This window comes from Bombina bombina, chromosome 2 (genome assembly GCF_027579735.1).
Source record: "Bombina bombina isolate aBomBom1 chromosome 2, aBomBom1.pri, whole genome shotgun sequence".
NCBI classification, from domain to species: domain Eukaryota; kingdom Metazoa; phylum Chordata; class Amphibia; order Anura; family Bombinatoridae; genus Bombina; species Bombina bombina.
Window position 1 is genome coordinate 1,018,798,170 of NC_069500.1, and position 19,284 is coordinate 1,018,817,453.

The window sequence follows — 19,284 nt, forward strand, 5'->3', positions numbered from 1 at the left end:
TGAGCAGTGCAGTTACGGCTGCAAGTATACATATAGCACTATTAGTTAAAAGGTGCACTGGATCTATTTTTGTCTAGTAGAGAGTGGATTACTTCTCTCATTTAACTTTTTTTTTTTTTTTTTTTTCCTTCTTCCACATTTTTCACACTCTATTAAATTGTCACTTACGACACTACACTTTTACACACCTCATGTAAAGATATATTCCTAACCTCAAAGTTAGGTCTCCTGCGATGCCCCCCAAGAAAGATAAAAAATCCAAAACAGCACAAGAGACAGGTCTTGAGGATAGTATGGACCCCCAATTATCAGGTACAGAGAAACAGATGACACTTAACCAACTTGCAGAAATGATCTTGCCCCAATTTGAATCAGTTAAATCAGAGATTAGATCTTTTTTAAACAGGATTTTAGAAGTAGAAGAAAGAATTTCAGTGGTAGAGGACAGACAAAACATACAAGATACAAATTGGTCTAACTATGAGAGTAAAATAAAAATGATGCAATCTAAACTAGAAGATCTGGAAGACAGTTCTCGTAGGAATAATATCTGCATAATTGGATTACCTGAGCTGAACGAGTATCAAGATTTGGTATTATTCGCTTCAGTTACCCTACCACAATTGTTAGGGATGCAGTTAGCAGAAAACATTCATGTAGAGAGAGCGCATAGAACAGGATCAGTAAGGGAGTCCCAGGAAGGTAATCCCCGCTCAAGGATGGTGGTAATTAAATATTTAAATTTTCAACACAAGGTTCAGATAATGAGGCATTATAGGAAAATTCAAGGGTTCAAGATAGGAATGAATCCGGTCTTTCTGTTTCAGGATTTCTCAACGGAGACCTCCTCAAAGAGAAAGGCAATGGCACCATACTGCACAAACTTAATTAAGGCAGGAATTCAGGCAAACTTGAGATACCCAGCCAAAATTGTAATTTTCTCAGAAGGAAATGTGATTGCATTAAATACACCAACAGAAGCTAAAAAATATTGTACAGAAAAGGGTGTAGAGGTACGATAAATGGAATAGGATGTTTATTTCTAAATTATCATGGTTTAAGGATGATGCGAGAGATGCTTGTTATTTATTCTGATTGTAAAAAGGGGAGAGATCCATTTTTTTTTTTTTGTTTTTGTTTTGTTTGTTGCAGGTCTACCGCCGAGCGGCCTTGAACACCCGATCCCGTACGATCTCGGAAGAGGAGCAGGGCTGGGCCTGGTCAGTACTGGGTTGGGCGACCGCCAGGGAACACCAGGCGCGGTAGACATGTCCAGCGCGCAAAAGGAGAGAAGTATCCTACTCCCTGACAGAGAGGTAGGAAGTCAAGTGTATGTCATTGTGGTTTTTAATATATACATTAAAATTAAATGTTGAATTTTGTGTCATGGAATGTGGGAGGGGTTACCTCCCCTATTAAAAGAAAGAATGTGCTAAAAATTTTAAAGCGCCAGAAGCCAGATGTTATTTTTTTACAAGAGCTACATTTGAAAGAGGTAGAAATACAAAAATTACAAGATAATTGGATTAGTGAAATTATAGCAACCCCTTGTAATAATAGGAAATGTGGTATGGCTATAATGTTCAATAAAAATTTAACATACGTGATAAAGAGTCAAATGTTAGATCCGAGAGGAAGATTTATGTTTGTACAAGTTGAAATCAACAATCGATTGTGGTCGCTATGCAATGTATACGGCCCAAATGAAATTGAGACAGAATTTTGGGAAATGGTTAAAAATAAATCAGCAAACTATCTAGGACAAAATATAGTGATGGCGGGTGATTTTAATGCGACAATGTGGCCAGGGATTGACAGGTTACGATCTGGAGCCGTAAGGAAACACAATAGAGAGGCAAAGCTCCTACGGGAATTTGCAAAGACACTAAAGTTAAGAGATATCTGGCGCTTACAGCACCCAGATGAGCGTGCATTTTCGTGCAAATCTAAATCATTTAAAAATTTCTCACGTATAGATATGTTTTTAATAGATGAGAGATTATTGACCCTGGAAATAGAGACACATATTGAAGAAATAGTTATATCTGATCACGCAATAATAAGCTTAAAGATGGAGGACACAGCAATTAAAGGCAGGAATAGGAATATGTTTTCTTTCCCCAAATATATGTTTTTAGACGAAAAGTTCAGGAATTTTCTTTCTGAAAATTGGAAAGTGTATTATAGCCAGAACAGCTTGAATGTGAGCAGCCCTGAAGTACTTTGGGAAGCAGGCAAAGCTGTATTGCGGGGTGAAATTAAAAATTATATGGTCAAGAGAAAGCAGAGGTTAAAAAAGAGGGAGATTCAATTAGCCAACCAACTTAGAAACTCATACAGCAGGTATGTGACTAACCCAAATAGCTCTCTCTGGCATTGTTACAAGAATGCTAAATCAGAGCGGGAGACATTCCTCAAGGAAAAATGGGCTATGGAGGATATGCGTATAAGAGCATTTTGCCAAGGATATCAGGGGCTTGCCACTAAGCATCTAGCTAAGATAATAAGTCACAGGAAAAAAAGTGGCCTAATACCACTTATTAAGGAAGGGAGCAATTCACTTACCCAATCGAGGGAGATCAGAGAGGCCTTCTATAGATATTACCAGAAACTATACTCAAGGGCGGAAGTCGACAAGACGAGAATGTCAGAGTTTTGGCAAAAGATACAGGTCCCAAAGATAGACAAACAGGAATTAGAGCAGATGAACGCCCCGATAATGGAGGAAGAAGTGAAAAATATGATTGATAGAATTAATATTAACAAAGCTCCGGGGCCGGATGGACTCCCGGCAGAATTTTATAAAATTATCAAAAACGATATTGCGGGAACACTTGTGGAACTTTTTAATAGTTACTTTATACATGGGAAGCTAAAATCACTTTATTTCACTGACTCAACAGTGACACTAATTCCTAAGAAAGGGAAAGCAGCAGATGAATTGGGATCATACAGACCTATTTCACTCCTGAATCAAGATTATAAAACAGCAATTATTGCAGAGAGATTAAAGAAAGTGGTTAGTAACTTGATTCACTGCGATCAATCTGGATTTATCCCGGGGAGAAACCCGGTTCGGAATATGCGGAGGGTGCTAGTTATTTTAGATCATTATTTTAACAAGATGCAGTCGTCAAAGAAAAAACTTCAAGCAGATCTGGCTATGCTTACGATTGACGCAGAAAAAGCGTTTGATTCCATAATATGGAATCATCTATTTATGACTCTCAAGAAATTCGGTTTTGAAGGCAATCTGGTTCAGCTAATTAAAAAGATATATAACAGCCCACGGTCTCAATTGTTGGTAAACGGCGAAGTGTCTCAGTTTATAACCCTACAAAGAGGGACTAGACAGGGTTGTCCCCTGTCGCCCTTACTTTTTGATCTCGCACTAGAACCTTTGGCCATTCAACTCAGGCAAGAATTAACGGGAATAGGACTTGGAGGACATAATACTGTAATCTCTTTATATGCCGATGACATTATGTTATTTTTACAGCATACAAAAGAAAGTATACCCAAATGTTTGGCAATTATCAATAATTTTACCACTTTTTCTGGTTATAAAATCAATAAGGAAAAATCAGAACTGCTCTGGATTAATCAAACTAGAGAGAGTCCCCTGCAACATGGTTTTACAGTAGTAAAATCAATGAATTATTTAGGTATTAAAATAAGTAAAAACCCTAGTGAATGGTATAGTCTTAATTATGCAGAGTTTTTTGATAAGCTTGAGGGTAGACTAGGTAAGTGGAATATACAATATTTTTCGCTTTCCGCAAAAATCGTTATTTTTTGTACTTTAGTTAGTTTATGTAATTGTATTTAATTGTAGTTATTTGTAGGTAATTTATTTAATTAATGTAATGATAGTGTAGTGTTAGGTTTAATTGTAACTTAGGTTAGGATTTATTTTATAGGTAATTTTGTATTTCTTTTAGCTAGGTAGTTATTAAATAGTTAATAACTATTTAATAACTATTCTAACTAGCTAAAATAAATACAAACCGCTAGATTTGGAGTTTTGTCGGTAACGACCCGAAAAACTAACGCCGGCTTTTTTCTGGCCGCACCATAAAAATAACTCTGGTATTGAGAGTCCACATAAAGGCTGCGTTAGGCTCCAAAAAAGGAGCGTAGAGCATTTTTAACGCAGCTTCAACTCTCGATACCAGAGTTGCTTACGGACGCGGCCAGCCTCAAAAACGTGATCGTGCACGATTCCCCCATAGGAAACAATGGGGCTGTTTGAGCTGAAAAAAACCTAACACCTGCAAAAAAGCTGCGTTCAGCTCTTAACGCAGCCCCATTGTTTGCTATGCGGTAACCCTTCCTACGTCTGCACTTAACACTCTAACATGTACCCCGAGTCTAAACACCCCTAACCTTACACTTATTAACCCCTATTCTGCCGCCCCCGCTATCGCTGACCCCTGCATATTATTATTAACCCCTAATCTGCCGCTCCGTAAACCGCCGCTACTTACATTATCCCTATGTACCCCTAATCTGCTGCCCTAACATCGCCGACCCCTATATTATATTTATTAACCCCTAATCTGCCCCCCACAACGTCGCCTCCACCTGCCTACACTTATTAACCCCTAATCTGCCGACCGGACCTGAGCGCTACTATAATAAAGTTATTAACCCCTAATCCGCCTCACTAACCCTATCATAAATAGTATTAACCCCTAATCTGCCCTCCCTAACATCGCCGACACCTAACTTCAAACATTAACCCCTAATCTGCCGACTGGAGCTCACCGCTATTCTAATAAATGTATTAACCCCTAAAGCTAAGTCTAACCCTAACACTAACACCCCCCTAAGTTAAATATAATTTAAATCTAACGAAATTAATTCTCTTATTAAATAAATTATTCCTATTTAAAGCTAAATACTTACCTGTAAAATAAATCCTAATATAGCTACAATATAAATTATAATTATATTGTAGCTATTTTAGGATTTATATTTATTTTACAGGTAACTTTGTATTTATTTTAACCAGGTACAATAGCTATTAAATAGTTAAGAACTATTTAATAGCTAAAATAGTTAAAATAATTACAAATTTACCTGTAAAAGAAATCCTAACCTAAGTTACAAATAAACCTAACACTACACTATCAATAAATTAATTAAATAAACTACCTACAATTACCTACAATTAACCTAACACTACACTATCAATAAATTAATTAAATATAATTGCTACAAATAAATACAATTAAATAAACTAGCTAAAGTACAAAAAATAAAAAAGAACTAAGTTACAAAAAATAAAAAAATATTTACAAACATAAGAAAAATATTACAACAATTTTAAACTAATTACACCTACTCTAAGCCCCCTAATAAAATAACAAAGCCCCCCAAAATAAAAAAATGCCCTACCCTATTCTAAATTACTAAAGTTCAAAGCTCTTTTACCTTACCAGCCCTGAACAGGGCCCTTTGCGGGGCATGCCCCAAGAAATACAGCTCTTTTGCCTGTAAAAAAAAACATACAATACCCAAGCCCCCCAACATTACAACCCACCACCCACATACCCCTAATCTAACCCAAACCCCCCTTAAATAAACCTAACACTAAGCCCCTGAAGATCATCCTACCTTGTCTTCACCATACCAGGTTCACCGATCGGTCCAGAAGAGCTCCTCCGATGTCCTGGTCCAAGCCCAAGCGGGGGGCTGAAGAGGTCCATGATCCGGCTGAAGTCTTCATCCAAGCGGGGCAGAAGAGGTCTTCCATCCGATTGAAGTCTTCATCCAAGCGGCATCCATCCGGAGCGAAGCGGCAGCATCCTGAAGACCTCCACCGCGGAACATCCATCCTGGCCGACGACTCAACGACGAATGACGGTTCCTTTAAATAACGTCATCCAAGATGGCGTCCCTCGAATTCCGATTGGCTGATAGGATTCTATCAGCCAATCAGAATTAAGGTAGGAATATTCTGATTGGCTGATGGAATTAGCCAATCAGAATCAAGTTCAATCCGATTGGCTGATCCGATCAGCCAATCAGATTGAGCTCGCATTCTATTGGCTGTTCCGATCAGCCAATAGAATGCAAGCTCAATCTGATTGGCTGATTGGATCAGCCAATCGGATTGAACTTGATTCTGATTGGCTGATTCCATCAGCCATTCAGAATATTCCTACCTTAATTCCGATTGGCTGATAGAATGCTATCAGCCAATCGGAATTCGAGGGACGCCATCTTGGATGACGTCATTTAAAGGAACCGTCATTCGTCGTTCAGTCTTCGGCCAGGATGGATGTTCCGCGGTGGAGGTCTTCAGGATGCTGCCGCTTCGCTCCGGATGGATGCCGCTTGGATGAAGACTTCAATCGGATGGAAGACCTCTTCTGCCCCGCTTGGATGAAGACTTCAGCCGGATCATGGACCTCTTCAGCCCCCCGCTTGGGCTTGGATCAGGACATCGGAGGAGCTCTTCTGGACCGATCGGTGAACCTGGTATGGTGAAGACAAGGTAGGATGATCTTCAGGGGCTTAGTGTTAGGTTTATTTAAGGGGGGTTTGGGTTAGATTAGGGGTATGTGGGTGGTGGGTTGTAATGTTGGGGGGCTTGGGTATTGTATGTTTTTTTTTACAGGCAAAAGAGCTGTATTTCTTGGGGCATGCCCCGCAAAGGGCCCTGTTCAGGGCTGGTAAGGTAAAAGAGCTTTGAACTTTAGTAATTTAGAATAGGGTAGGGCATTTTTTTATTTTGGGGGGCTTTGTTATTTTATTAGGGGGCTTAGAGTAGGTGTAATTAGTTTAAAATTGTTGTAATATTTTTCTAATGTTTGTAAATATTTTTTTATTTTTTGTAACTTAGTTATTTTTTATTTTTTGTACTTTAGCTAGTTTATTTAATTGTATTTATTTGTAGCAATTGTATTTAATTAATTTATTGATAGTGTAGTGTTAGGTTAATTGTAGGTAATTGTAGGTATTTTATTTAATTTATTTATTGATAGTGTAGTGTTAGGTTTATTTGTAACTTAGGTTAGGATTTCTTTTACAGGTAAATTTGTAATTATTTTAACTATTTTAGCTATTAAATAGTTCTTAACTATTTAATAGCTATTGTACCTGGTTAAAATAAATACAAAGTTACCTGTAAAATAAATATAAATCCTAAAATAGCTATAATATAATTATAATTTATATTGTAGCTATATTAGGGTTTATTTTACAGGTAAGTATTTAGCTTTAAATAGGAATAATTTATTTAATAAGAGTTAATTAATTTAGTTAGATTTAAATTATATTTAATTTAGGGGGGTGTTAGTATTAGGGTTAGACTTAGCTTTAGGGGTTAATACATTTATTAGAATAGCGGCGAGATTCGGTCGGCAGATTAGGGGTTAATAATTGAAGTTAGGTGTCGGCGATGTTAGGGAGGGCAGATTAGGGGTTAATACTATTTATGATAGGGTTAGTGAGGCGGATTAGGGGTTAATAACTTTATTATAGTAGCGCTCAGGTCCGGTCGGCAGATTAGGGGTTAATAAGTGTAGGCAGGTGGAGGCGACGTTGAGGGGGGCAGATTAGGGGTTAATAAATATAATATAGGGGTCGGCGGTGTTAGGGGCAGCAGATTAGGGGTACATAAGTATAACGTAGGTGGCGGCCAGCAGATTAGGGGTTAAAAAATTTTTTTCGAGTGTCAGCGATGTGGGGGGACCTCGGTTTAGGGGTACATAGGTAGTTTATGGGTGTTAGTGTACTTTAGAGTACAGTAGTTAAGAGCTTTAGAAACCGGCGTTAGCCCAGAAAGCTCTTAACTACTGACTTTTTTCCTGCGGCTAGAGTTTTGTCGTTAGATGTCTAACGCTCACTTCAGAAACGACTCTAAATATCGGAGTTAGAAAAATCCCATTGAAAAGATAGGATACGCAATTTACGTAAGGGGATCTGCGGTATGGAAAAGTTGCGGCTGAAAAATGAGCGTTAGACCCTATTTTGAGTGACTCCAAATACCGGCGGTAGCCTAAAACCAGCGTTAGGAGCCTCTAACGCTGGTTTTCACGGCTACCGCCAAACTCTAAATCTAGGCCAAAGTTACCTGTAAAATAAATATAAATCCTGAGATAGCTACAATGTAATTATTAATTATATTGTAGCTATCTTAGGGTTTATTTTACAGGTAAGTATTTAGTTTTAAATAGGAATAATTTTTTAAAGTATAGTGTAGTGTTAGGTGTAATTGTTACAGGTTAATTTCTCTTTATTTTAGCTAGGTAAGCTATTAAATAGTTAATAACTATTTAATAGCTATTGTACCTAGTTAAAATAAATTGAAAGTTGCCTGTAAAATAAAAATAAATTCTAAGATAGCTACAATATAATTATTATTTATATTGTAGCTATATTAGGGTTTATTTTAAAGGTAAGTATTTAGTTTTAAATAGGATTAATTTAGTTCATAATACAGGGAGTGCAGAATTATTAGGCAAGTTGTATTTTTGAGAATTAATTTTATTATTGAACAACAACCATGTTCTCAATGAACCCAAAAAACTCATTAATATCAAAGCTGAATAGTTTTGGAAGTAGTTTTTAGTTTGTTTTTAGTTATAGCTATTTTAGGGGGATATCTGTGTGTGCAGGTGACTATTACTGTGCATAATTATTAGGCAACTTAACAAAAAACAAATATATACCCATTTCAATTATTTATTTTTACCAGTGAAACCAATTTAACATCTCAACATTCACAAATATACATTTCTGACATTCAAAAACAAAACAAAAACAAATCAGTGACCAATATAGCCACCTTTCTGTGCAAGGACACTCAAAAGCCTGCCATCCATGGATTCTGTCAGTGTTTTGATCTGTTCACCATCAACATTGTGTGCAGCAGCAACCACAGCCTCCCAGACACTGTTCAGAGAGGTGTACTGTTTTCCCTCCTTGTAAATCTCACATTTGATGATGGACCACAGGTTCTCAATGGGGTTCAGATCAGGTGAACAAGGAGGCCATGTCATTATATTTTCTTCTTTTATACCCTTTCTTGCCAGCCACGCTGTGGAGTACTTGGACGCGTGTGATGGAGCATTGTCCTGCATGAAAATCATGTTTTTCTTGAAGGATGCAGACTTCCTGTACCACTACTTGAAGAAGGTGTCTTCCAGAAACTGGCAGTAGGACTGGGAGTTGAGCTTGAGTCCATCCTCAACCCGAAAAGGCCCCACAAGCTCATCTTTGATGATACCAAACCAAACCAGTACTCCACCTCCACCTTGCTGGCGTCTGAGTCGGACTGGAGCTCTCTGCCCTTTACCAATCCAGCCACGGGCCCATCCATCTGGCCCATCAAGACTCACTCTCATTTCATCAGTCCATAAAACCTTAGAAAAATCAGTCTTGAGATATTTCTTGGCCCAGTCTTGACGTTTCAGCTTGTGTGTCTTGTTCAGTGGTGGTCGTCTTTCAGCCTTTCTTACCTTGGCCATGTCTCTGAGTATTGCACACCTTGTGCTTTTGGGCACTCCAGTGATGTTGCAGCTCTGAAATATGGCCAAACTGGTGGCAAGTGGCATCTTGGCAGCTGCACGCTTGACTTTTCTCAGTTCATGGGCAGTTATTTTGCGCCTTGGTTTTTCCACACGCTTCTTGCGACCCTGTTGACTATTTTGAATGAAACACTTGATTGTTCGATGATCACGCTTCAGAAGCTTTGCAATTTTAAGAGTGCTGCATCCCTCTGCAAGATATCTCACTATTTTTGACTTTTCTGAGCCTGTCAAGTCCTTCTTTTGACCCATTTTGCCAAAGGAAAGGAAGTTGCCTAATAATTATGCACACCTGATATAGGGTGTTGATGTCATTAGACCACACCCCTTCTCATTACAGAGATGCACATCACCTAATATGCTTAATTGGTAGTAGGCTTTCGAGCCTATACAGCTTGGAGTAAGACAACATGCATAAAGAGGATGATGTGGTCAAAATATTCATTTGCCTAATAATTCTGCACTCCCTGTAGAAATATTATTTAGATTTATTTAATTAATATTTAAGTTAGGGGGTGTTAGGGTTAGTGTTAGACTTAGGTTTAGGGGTTAATAATTTTATTACAGTGGCGGCGGTGTAGTGGGGGGCAGGATAGGGGTTAATAAATTTATTATAGGTGGCGATGGTGTAGGGGGGGCAGGATAGGGGTTACTAGGTATAATGTAGGTTGCGGCGGGGTCAGGGAGCGGCGGTTTAGGGGTTAATACATTTATAAGAGTTGCGGCAGGATCAAGGAGCGGCGGTTTAGGGGTTTCTAACTTTATTTAGTTGCGGGGGGTTCCGGGGGCGCCGGTATAGGGGTAGAACAGTGTAGTTAGTGTGAGTGCTTAGTAACAGGCTAGCAAGAAAGCTGTAAAAAAGCCGAAGAGCAGCGAGATCGGATGAGTGATAACTCTCACAGTCCACTGCTCATCGCCCCGTACTTGGTGCGCGGCTTTTTGACAGCTTTTTTGATAACTTAGGCTAATTTTTGCAGGTCCGCGGCGGCGATGTAAGGCGAGCTTAGGCGGGCGTATTGGGCTGGCGAAGGCAGGAAAAGTAGACGCGTTGTTAACTACCCCCCAGAATGTCTACAGCATTGTCAAATAATCATAAATACATTGCTGCTAAAAAAAATGTGTTTTTATAGACCCCCTGGCCCCCCCATACAACTACTACCACACTGAAGTTAAAATCCGAAATTGCACAAAGAAATAAAAAACATTTACTAAGTAAGTCCTACCTCCTCTGCAAATGAAAGTGATCTGCCATCTGACTCAGGCACACACTACAAATAAAGTGACAAGTCTGTCTCACACTGTGCATAGTGGTTTAGTGCACACTCAGAAATCCTCTCAAATGCTAATACTTTACTCCTTGTAATGACATTTCCCATGCTCAATTAGTACTCTGCTGTATTACCCACTGGTGGCTGCCAAAATTTATAAAAAAAAAATATATATATATTTTTTTTAGTTCTTGCCTCATGGGGCCCCCCTGGCCCATTGGGCCCCTGACAGGAGTCACCCCTGTCACCCCATGATGGCGGCCCTGGCTGCTGTTGCCTGTGGAAATCATCACCTATACTGAAAATATCAAGACCGCTGTAAAAAAGCATCAGCTGCTGTAATCATCTTCCCAGTGGTGCTAGGAGAGATATTTACAATTTTTTAAATTTTCAATGGCTCTATATGTTTTACCATTTGGGTATACAGAAAGAGATAAGGAGATTTTTGTGTTTAGAGAGAAAGATACAATGGCCTATAGTTATCAAGGTCTGGCGGACCTGATCTGACACTGCGGATCAGGTCTGCCAGACCTCACTGAATACGGCGAGCAATACGCTCGCCGTATTCATCATTGCACCAGCATTTTACAAGCCAGCAGCGGGGTGTCAATCAACCCGATCGTACACAATCGGGTTGATTTCCGGCGATGTCTGTCCGCCTGCTCTGAGCAGACGGACAGGTTATGGAGCAGCGGTCTTTGTGACCACTGCTTCATAACTGCTGTCATCAGACTCGCCAGAAACACGGGGCATCAAGCTTCATACGGAGCTTGATACATATGCCCCTATAAGGATGTCTGTTCTCCCCACAAGCTCAGACCATTTAAATAGTTTGTAGTGTAAATTAGCAAAACCATTTATTTCATATACAAAAATAAAAATAAAGCAGCAGTTTTCTATACATTTAATACTCTGCAGCTAGTAAAAAGACATTATCTATTTTACAGTGCTCTGTCACTGTAATGGGTTGAGTAGCTATGTTCTGCATTTTCTCTGAAAACTTTCAATGAATGTAAGTTAGTGAACAGATTAATGCAATTTACAAGTTAATATCTAGCTGGAAATATATTATTACTGAAAATGTATTGCTAAAAAAAAGGGGAAATTGGTTCTAATTGAATTGTACTATGTTCGAAAATAAACACTGTGCACAGTTTCTCTGATTTAATAGCACAGTTTACTACTGAATTGTATGTCCCTGTAATTGTTGCTTTCAAATATGACACATATCTTATGATTAATGACTCTTTAAATCTTAACTTTTGAACAATTTCAATATTTTATTCTAGAAAATCAAAATAGCAGAATCAATATATGATTTTATCATTACCTTTCATATTCTGTAGCTTCACCAGTGAAACCTTTTTCACCTCTACTTTGGAATTTGATTCTATTTTGCACGTGCCCATATGGCATCTAGAGAAAACATATAGCAATAAGGGCAAGGCACAGGTATACTGTATATTCTCTGATTTTAAAGTTGTCAAAAATATACATTTACATTACAAATATAATTTCTATAATATTATGTAGTACTCAATGAAGTATTTGGGCTCAGTGTACTAAGCTGTGTAAGCTGCTTTTGATCTCTTGCGGGGCATGTGCAAGCCTGCTTTCCGCAATGTATGAAGCAGAACCAGACTGCTACTTTTTACACATCCCACTTGCTCTGAGATGGTGCATAGAAATCACACTGTTCACTTGGGGTGATTGACTGGCCCTTCTCTTGTGTGATTGGTCGTGCGAGACAAGCTGATAGCATTACACACTCAAGTGAATACAAAGCTGGGCAGACAGGTTCTCAAGTTGAAAACCTTTTCTGCACCAGCCATAGTACAATAGTACATTATGTTTACCAAGTTTACTTCCTTTTCATGTAATGTGGAAGCTTCTGTACATTTGTATTAGCTAATTCATCATAACAGCTATTATAACACAAAAAAGGATCAATAACAACTGTCACAATGTTACAAAAAATTACTGCAAAATCTGAAATCCATAATTCACTCACAAACGCCAAATTGCTACAATTTAATTGGGGGGCATAAATATATGTAATCAGCAAAGTAATTGGGTCAGAAAGATTATTCTCCCTGTCACTTTAAAATTCTCCTGCAGTAAGTATCCCTTCATCTTAAAGGGACAGAATACACTCATTGTCATATAACTGCATGTAATAGACACTACTATAAAGAATAAGATGCACAGATACTGATATAAAAATCCAGTATAAAACTGTTTAAAAACTTACATAGAAGCTCTCAGTTTAGCTCTGTTGAAAAGGTAGTTGGAAAGCCCACTGCAAGTGGAAAAATAAGACCCTCCCCCCTCCCCCTTCTTTTGCATATGAAAAGACCCTTTACACAAACAGGAGCAAGCTGGAGAAGGTAGCTGACGGTATTCTCATAAAACTTTGGGGCTTGGTTAGGAGTCTGAAAATCAGAGCAATGTTATTTAAAAATAAGCAAAACTATACATTTATTTAAAAAAAAAAAACTTTATGGGCTACATAAATAGATCATCTACAAAACATTTATGCAAAGAAAAAATGAGTGTATAATGTCCCTTTAATAAAAATAAATATTAATAAAACAATTAAACTCATTTTCTTCCGTGGCTCAGATAGCACATCCAATTTGCTTCTATTATCAAATTTGCTTCATTATCTTGGTATACTATGTTAAAGGAGCAGTAATGGGAGCTAGCTGATCACGCAAATGAGGTAATGACAAAAGATACTGTATATCTGTGCAGCTAGCTCCCAGTAGTGCATTGCTTCTCCTGAGTGTACCTATTTATGCTTTTCTACAAAGGATAACAAGAGAACTAAGCAAATTATTATTATAAAAGAAATATGGAAAGGTGTTTAAAATGACATCCCATGTCTGAATAATGAATATAGTCTCTAGCAGGAAGGGACTTATATAAGGATTAGTGTGGAAAGCTGAATGCATTACCCCTCAGTTGGTATTTAACTCCATAAAATATTATTTGTGTAAGTAAAATAGAATCTATAGAGAAATACAAACTTTAGAATAATAAAGAAGACTTTAGAATAGCATAATAGTGTTTGCTCCAAAGTTCAGTTTTTATATTTTTATTTTCCAACAACTTCAGAATAGTAAGAGGAAACTGCACAGTTTTTTTAAATTCTATAAATCATAGTTTAGGAATTCCCCCTATATTGCTGCTGATATAGTGACATCATTTTATGCTCAATTTGTCATCTTATACTTTGTAATGCAATCGGCCCCCCGCATGTAAACTTACAAATATATAGCGCACACCACCCCCAAAAACGTTGGACATCACAGAGAGTATTTTTTAAAAAAGTAAAAGCAGCCATTCTTTAAGGGTGCAGTTATATGCTTTTCCTTGTCAGTGGTTTTGCTTAGACAGTGAATACACAGATCAAGGAGTATTCTGCTCTCAGTGTAAAAAGCTTAGTGTCAGTAAAGCGATCAATTAAAGTGAACATAAATGGTATTTTACAAACTTATGTGCAAGAGAGGCAAAGTACTATTAAATCATTTGAACAAAACTGTGCATTACTTAAAGGGGCATAAAACCCAAAATTTTTCTTTCATTATTTATAATTTACTTCTATCATAATTTCTTGTCATGTAGCACTACAAAAACTTACTTAGGTATCTCTTCAACAAAGAATACCATGGGAACAAAAGCAATTTGGTAATAGAGGTAAATTGAAAAAAAAAATGTATGTTCTGTTTAAACCAAAAAATATTTATATGAGTTTCATATTCCTTTAATATTTAGGTATATTTAAAAGTAATTATTGTTTTTCACTACTTATTAAACCAATATATAAATATCCATATTTCATATTATTTATAATTTGTTATCAGTTGTAATATGATTTGTATTACATTATGATACATTTATATTTAGTTGTGTGCCTTCTCATAAAATACACAAAACTATGCATTATGTTCCAAATAGTATGATAAAATAGTATTATGGATTATAAATAAGGTCCTTTATGTTAAAGCATAAAATAAACTATTTTTTAATGATTTCTTATAGCAGATGCATTTTATTTATGGTACCAATACAAAAAAAAATACCATATGTATTAAAAACTTAATTGATAATAACTTAAATTTATGTAAAATTAAGAAGGGCGTTATTTAAAAAAAACATAATAATAATAATAATAATAATAATTATTATTATTATTATTATTGTTAAGGTTTATTTTTGTATTAATCATCTTTGCTCCACATAATATTATTGTAGGAAAGAAACAAGAAATATTATTTAAAAAAGTAATGAGAATGAGTGGCACCTTGCAAGAGAATTTTTTAGTGGCAGTACTGGCATACATCTTGTTATACCGTATATACTGTCAGGTATTACCCCTTAACGTGCCATAAAACAGGTTAAGATCTGTGGATATCCTAAAATGGCTAATTAATTTAAAATAATAAAAATGGTTTAAAAATTGCCGGCAAGTATTTTAAAATAATTTTCAAAAATAAGCATAATGAGTTACATAGCTAAGCTGCCTGGAACAGCTAACTCCACCCCTCTTATCAGTGTTTAGACTCAGGCAAAGTATTTTCAACTGAGTTCACAGCTCCTAGGCATGTTCCAGCAGATAATCCCTATGCATTTTAGCATTCTACCAAAAGAAGAATAAATAGATACAGCCATAAAAGGATTTTCTAATTATAGAAAGATTTGATATGTATAGCTTCAGTGATTATACACTTATTATATGTATCATCTGTTACTCTGTATATTATAATAGTTACATTTCCTGTTCATACTTTCTACTTTTATATTTGGATGACTGAGGTCACTCAATTAGGGGTGTTTTTAAGAATTTATAGGCTCAGTTTTTAGGTGTTTCACTTATATATAATAAATAACTTTTTGCACGTTTGACATTCTATACACTGATTTCTATTTATTTTTTTTGTAGTGTAGGGACCACAATATTGTTAATAAGGAATATTATGTTTTCATATGTTTCTTGGTCTAAATGAGAATAAAAGGAACCTGGAATAAACTAGAAAAGTGTAGAAGTATGTTACACTAAATATACAAGAAAAGATTAATATAAAAAAGGATTCTCACTAAATAAAAATAAATGATCTTAATACTTACAGCAGATTTTTCAATTTTGTCTTCCATCCCTGTATCTTAAATGATACTGAATATAACTGACAAGGCAATTACATATGTTTTACAAAGCTCATAAATATAAATGATAATAAAATAACCTAATTTAAATATTTATATTTTAACAAGCTAAGTCACCCCCACAGACAGAAAACCCCCTATATTTTAAAAATGAATCTTGCATATATCAAGAAGTCTCTCTGGTAATTCAACCACCCACATGTTTCACATTGAGTAGAAAGTAAGAAAATAGTGTCAAATCTAAAGGATTCCCTTTTGCTCTTCTGTATAGAGAGAATACACAGACACCTACTTATTATAAGGAACCACTAGAGGTAACCCATCAACCTTTACAATGGAAAAATATATTAATTTGAGAGGGACACATACAAATGTCAATATGTACGCAATAAAATTTACAGTAAGTACTTCTGAATTGTAACTATTTCTAAGAACTTATTTTATTTAAAACAGTTTATTTGCTCTTTAATTAACAAAATGCAGTCATGTTTATAAGTTTGTAAAAATGAAAATAAACACCCACTCATTGATAACTTGCAAGTGTATCATTTTCACACTAAAGCTGTTTCTCCTGTGTACTTTAAGCACTCTGAAAAAAAAGATAAATGGGTTGAAAGAAAAATAATTATAGGTATTATTGAATACTTTAAAGAGAAATAAAAGTGCACAAAGAAAATGCTCTGATGTATTGCACTTTTGGCGTAGATCACAATACATTAGAACAGTTGAATTATTTTTCTACAAAATTTACTATTAAAGTTTATGGGAATTTGTGTAGATAAATCATTTGATAAGAATTCTAGTTGAACCCTATGGGATAGATTATAAATGATGCGCTATTGCTTGCATGAGTTGCGATAAGTAATATCATGACTGTGCTAACTTGCGAGCGTATTACAAGTTGAAAGTAAAATCGCTCACTCGGGCACAAACCAAAATTAGCACTCGTCAGGTTAGTGTGACTGAAGACCTTGCGTAAGGCTAAGGGCTAGATTACGTGTGGCGCACTAACTATTGCGCGCAAGCGATAAGGGGTTTATCACGGCTCTTTGTGCACGTAAGAGTTAGCATGCTATTATGAGTTGAAAGTAAATGTGTTTGCTTGAGCTAAATTGAAATAACCAAGTGTCAGGATAGCTTGACTTCAGATTTCTGGTTAACTGTTATGCAAGTCAAAAAAGCACAAAACAAAATAATATAAAAGTACACTCATAAAAACACTGTCTAATGAAAATGATTGGAAAAAAAATATAAGCACTCCTGCAAAAGGGCTTTAACATAGGGATACATACATATACATCTCTTAAGATGTATATGTATGAATGTATATATATATATAACTAAATATATATATACTGTATATGTATTTATGTATTTATATGTGTATATATGTATTTACAGACATATATACACACATATAAACACATAAATGCAAATGTATACATATATAGATATAGAAGTGCAGTGGAGCCCTTTGCAGTCAAGTAGCTGAAAACATGAAAAATATTTTTTATGCAATATTCATATTTCATAAAGTGTATAACTATGTATTTACTGTAAATATTTCACATTTCAATGTTCTTCACACAGGGGAATATGTTCTACATATTTTTAAATAGATCTTCCTATATATATCTACCTTCCCCAAACCTTCCCCAAGCCTAATATCCTTTAAGAGATCCCTCTCTACATATCTCAAAACAGAATGCACCTGTCATGGTTGATTAAATATTTCCTACCTGTTCTATGTTAAATATTTTGCATATATTGTGTATTATTATTGTTTTTGTATTTTATTGTACCCTATTGTATCAATGCAATGTCATGTGGACCCAGGACATACTTGAAAACGAGAGAAATCTCAATGTATCCTTCCTAGTAAAATATTTTATAAATAAATAAATAAATATATCTGTATATATCTTTACCTATATATAATCATATATATTTTATAAAAAAACATGAGATACTGTATATAGAAATATGTATTTATGAATAAATGTGAAATATGAATAATTTATGTTGAGTAAGCATACTTTAGAAAACGTGATTAGGTTTGAGACTGCTGTTGGTGTTTCCAATAAATTTCCAGCAACAACTTTGACTGTTACTGAAGTAGCTAGTTTGCCATCTATTTCAGGTGCACAATAACCTGGACATTAGGTTTAAGCTGAACCTAACCTGCCATTGTCAGAAAATTTTAGGGCTAGATTATGAGTGGTAACTGTTATGCTAGACAAAAACGTTGCCCAAAACACAAAAATCCATTTAACAGTACAGTTACAATCATATTAACATTGTCTGATAAAAAATGTTTTAAAAAAGGCTTAAATATATGAGGTCTCAGGTGTTTGAAAATACAAGGCCTGCAAATAGCTTTAACATATATATATATATAAATATATATATATATATATATATATATATATATATATATGTATATTTACAGTATATAAAGTACTGTGCAAAAGTCTTAGGCCACCATTAGATTTTTTGTTTTAGCAAAGTATTAATGACAATCCATATTTATTTTTCGGTCTCTTTATTAAGATACAAACAGAAAATTCAGGAAATATGTACACAAAATATAAAATAACGCAATTTTCAGAACAAAATGGCTTCTTCAGGCAAAAGTCAATATTTAGTGTGACCTCCCTTGGCACTAAGCACATCTTGAACTCTTTTGTTGTCTGAAGTTATCTTCTGGTACATTACACCAGGCTTCTTTCAGCACTTCCCAGAGTTCTTCTTTAGATTTAGGTTGTCTTTAATTTCTTTCTCTGTCCAGGTGATCCCATACTGCCTCTATAATATTCAGGTCTGGACTCTGTCAGTTTTTTATCAGCTGTTTTTCTCTCCAAATATGATTTCACTGCTTTAGCATTGTGCTTGGTATCGTTATCATGCTGAAAAATAAAACCATTCCCAATCAGGCGCTTTACAAAAGGAATGGCATGATGAATTAAAACCTGTCTGCACTTTTTAGCATTCATGATCCCATCAATTTGGGCAATATTGCCAACACCACTGGCAGACATACAGACCCAAACCAAGACAACCAAGAGGGTCTCTCCACCATATTTCACTGAAGGCTGCAAGCACTCATTCTTCCATCTCTCTCCAACTCTTCTTCTCACATATTGTTGACGATTGGAGCTAAAAATTTCAAACTCTTTTCCTCTGATCTTCATTCCAATCTTTCTGAGCCGCTACCCTTCCACAAAGACCATTTCTGATCAAGCTTCTTCAGAGTGTAGAAGGGTCAACTGTGGGAAAAACAAGCCTTCTAGCCTGTCTAGATTTGTTAATGA

At 35.8% G+C, this 19,284-nt stretch overlaps 1 pseudogene; it reads left to right on the forward strand.

Annotated features, from left to right (window-relative positions):
- The first annotated feature begins 1,152 nt into the window (after positions 1 to 1,152).
- LOC128651085 (uncharacterized) lies at positions 1,153 to 1,269 on the forward strand (annotated as a pseudogene).
- The last annotated feature ends 18,015 nt before the right edge of the window (positions 1,270 to 19,284 follow it).